Source organism: Primulina tabacum, chromosome 15 (assembly GCF_025594145.1).
Source record: "Primulina tabacum isolate GXHZ01 chromosome 15, ASM2559414v2, whole genome shotgun sequence".
Taxonomy (NCBI): domain Eukaryota; kingdom Viridiplantae; phylum Streptophyta; class Magnoliopsida; order Lamiales; family Gesneriaceae; genus Primulina; species Primulina tabacum.
The window spans coordinates 12,076,887-12,080,445 of NC_134564.1; the positions used below are offsets into that span (position 1 = coordinate 12,076,887).

Genomic DNA, 3,559 nt, shown 5'->3' on the forward strand with positions numbered 1-3,559 from the left:
ATATTGACTTGACAAGCAACAGATAGAAAGTTTCAAATTATATTTAATATTACCGTTGAAGGAAGCCTATAAATAGCAGACAAGAGCAGCTGAGAAATAGCTTTTGAACAACTCTCTCGGAATATAAAACAATCAACTGATCGATTTTCTATTCTGTTACTCTGCTAAAATCCTTGCAAATATAAAAACTCAAGCATATTGCATACATTCATAGCTTTCAGGCTATACTTCGAGCTTTCAAGCAGATACTGTAATACTTGATCTTGCAAGAGATCAATTGTGCTAAAATATTTCAGTTTTAGATTTAACAATGCCAAATTTGAGAATTAACCGATGATAGGCTATAATAATAGGTTTTTATTATAAAAAATCATTTTAGGGATAATTTAAATTCTTTTAAGAATAAGAATAAAAAAACCATCCCTGCTCTTCCCCCTTCGACGTCGTTCATGCCACCTCATAAACCCTACTTCTCTGAAACCCTGTTTCTTTCTCATCCTCTCTGAAATTCTCCAAGAGCCATGGAGGAAAAACAAGAACCACCCTCGATTTCATCTGCGAAGAAACAACCGATTTTGTGTGAAGAGTGCAAAACAAAACCACCAAAGTACGAGTGTCCGGGCTGCTCTTTTCGTTCGTGCAGCCTCCCATGCGTCAATGCCCATAAACAACGTACCGCATGCACCGGAAAGAAACCAGTCGCCGATTTTATCCCGATGTCGAAATTCGATGATAATCTTATCCTTTCGGGTAATTGTTGATTTTTCGTTGGGCCTCCAATTCCCATGTTGTTTCGAACATGCGTGTGTTGTTTCATTTTTTTTAATTTTCTTTCCCTGAATGTTGTTCTGACCAGCTTGATCAGCTTATTATGAATTATTTGATTGCTTCATTTGACAAGTTCCAAGACGAGCAGGCTTGCGGTTCTGTTTCTTTTTTGAGTCTTTAGCTATTCTGAAGCTGGGTTGTCTTTTTTTTCCTTCTTCGGACTGCTTTTCAGGTTGCGGATTTGGTTGAAGTTGTTCTGAAAGTGGTGTTCATTATCTTCTTATAAGTTTGCTCCTTCGATACTTATTAAACACCAAGTTTTATCTTCAAAGTCGTTTCGGATTCCTTTCACCTTCTTTCTTTTGCTATGAGGGCCTTTCTAAGATGGTAGTCCATATCTGTGAAAATGTTTTTATTTTAAAAGCAACTAATCTCTAATTAACTACCTTTTAATTAACTACCTCATGTTTCGGCTATCACATAGTGTGCCTATGAAAATAGTAAAACCAAGAAAGAACCAGAGTACTTGGTTAAGAGCCATTAGCCGTGAGAGCGGTGACGGGAGCCGGATCCATCTTCAAAAGTGATGCATGCACCAGAGCCACTGAAGACAGTAATGCAGGCTGCAGCTTTAGGACACTTCAGTTGGCTCCTTATGATGATATAGATTTTAACCTCGAGCCAGGTTTACTCGACATGTACTCAAATCTTTTTTCAGAAACCAATACTGACAACTTGCTTGATTTCGGAATGGTATTAGCCATGGTTCGCCGGAACGGTTGCGGTGCTTGGAACGGCAACTACCGTTCCAGTTCCAATGTTATGTTGCGGAACGGTTGCGGAACGCTTGCATAAAAAAATTAATAAATTCAAAAAATTGGTAAAAAATTTTAAATATAAATTACATCATACTAAAAAATAAAATATATGAAGTTATTAGAAATACACACTAAAAATTATAACATACCAAAGCTAATACCATGAAGAGTGACGTAGAGGAGCGAAATCATTGTTATATTCTTCATCAGTATCTCGTAGATTAAATTGATTTCGAACATTTGGATATTGACGTGATTGTCCATAGGGATATTGATTAGATTGAGATGACAAAAGATCATTAGAATGAAATGACTGATTTTGTAATAGTGTTTCGTCAAGACGATTATATTATCCGAATCCACGATACACAGTAGAACTATCAGCTGTACTTGAAGATCTATACTCGGGACCATGACGTCCAACACCACGCCATATAGATGATGAAGATTCATTGTATCTATCACCAATATATTGAGACGACCCATAATCAAATCCACGATGTCTAATTCCATGTATACCAGATGTTGAAAAATCAAATGATCTATCAAAAGAATCGTGTCTAGAATCATAATTACCCTGATATCCATATCCACCTGATTGATATGCAGTCGGATAATACCCAACATGCTGAGAGTCCCAATTGTAACTCATCGATCCATAATTATCTGTCATTTGAATTTGTCGATTTCCCCCCAATCCAAGACATCTTATATGTTCTTCGATACCCATATATGGTTGAGTAGAATTAGCTGAATGTTCTTTATCACTAGCACTAGAAAATTCTGATAAACTTTCCAAGAAACGACGTTGTTCCTCAATTCCAGGACGGTAACCATGATCAGTATCTTGTGTTGCATAATAATTTTGATAAACTTCGGGCCACTTTTGGCTCGTTTTCCCTAATGATTTGAACAAAACTCAAAACATGAAAGTTATAGCCTTATATCTTATCTTTCTAAGAAAGTGGCCTCACAACAATTGGATCAATATACAAGAAATTATACTAAAAACCACAACTACTGCCACATTTCCCGTTCCGCTCCGCCGTTCCGTTCCGCATCGCCGTTTAATCGCCGCTAAAACTTCGAAGAACAGCGCTACAAAACAATCACCGCTTTGCCCTGGAACTTTTGAACGGCGGTCACCGTTCCCGTTCCGCAACGTCCGTTCCGGTGAACCATGGTATTAGCTGATGAACACAAAATTTTGGAAGTTGAAACGTTTTTGTTGTAGGAAAAACTGGAAGAAGGAGAGATAGGATAATTGCAGCCTATACCTCTTCGCCTTGCAACTCTAAAAATGCTTTGATATGCATCAATGCTTTGAGTTTCTTACATGACAGTTCTCTACATGGATACTGCAGCAGAGACCTAAAGTTGGCTATCTGTGTGAACTAAATTAGGAACAAGATCAAAATCGCCTCAGCAACCTTTTAATGTCTGATTGGCACTCCAAAAGCTAATGGTTCTGCGACCTGGGGAGACAATTTTGTGGTCTCGAGGAATTAGCAATGTTGTAATCTTTCCCGAGCTTTGTTATTATTTAGACATTGTTCTTGACAAGTAATTTAAGAATATGAAATTTTGCATGTGATCCCTCATCTGATTTTTTAAGGAACAATACCCTGTATTATAGCTTCATTTGTCTGAGAATGTATTTGTGAGGAATAATGCTTGACAGATATGAGTTTATATGATAAAAGTAGTGTAAGATTATAATTTTGTGTTTTATCAGAATTAAGTATTGTGCTAAATGTTACAACATTTAAGATAACATGTAGCAGAATATTAAAATTTGTAACACGAATTTACTTTATGTAACTAGAATGATCAAGATTAAATTTGCAACAAGTATAAATACTTGCGCGGTGCTACAAGACAAAAATTAATCACTAGAAAACCAAAACGTTTAAAAAAACCAATCACCAGTGATTAAGATTAAAATCAATTTCCTCAATATATTGAGAAAATAA

At 36.4% G+C, this 3,559-nt stretch overlaps 1 long non-coding RNA gene across 1 annotated transcript; it reads left to right on the forward strand.

Annotated features, from left to right (window-relative positions):
* The first annotated feature begins 446 nt into the window (after positions 1 to 446).
* On the forward strand, positions 447 to 2,290 carry LOC142526937 (uncharacterized). The gene is made up of 2 exons (XR_012815363.1): positions 447 to 750; positions 857 to 2,290. It is a non-coding gene; the product is annotated as an uncharacterized LOC142526937 (long non-coding RNA).
* The last annotated feature ends 1,269 nt before the right edge of the window (positions 2,291 to 3,559 follow it).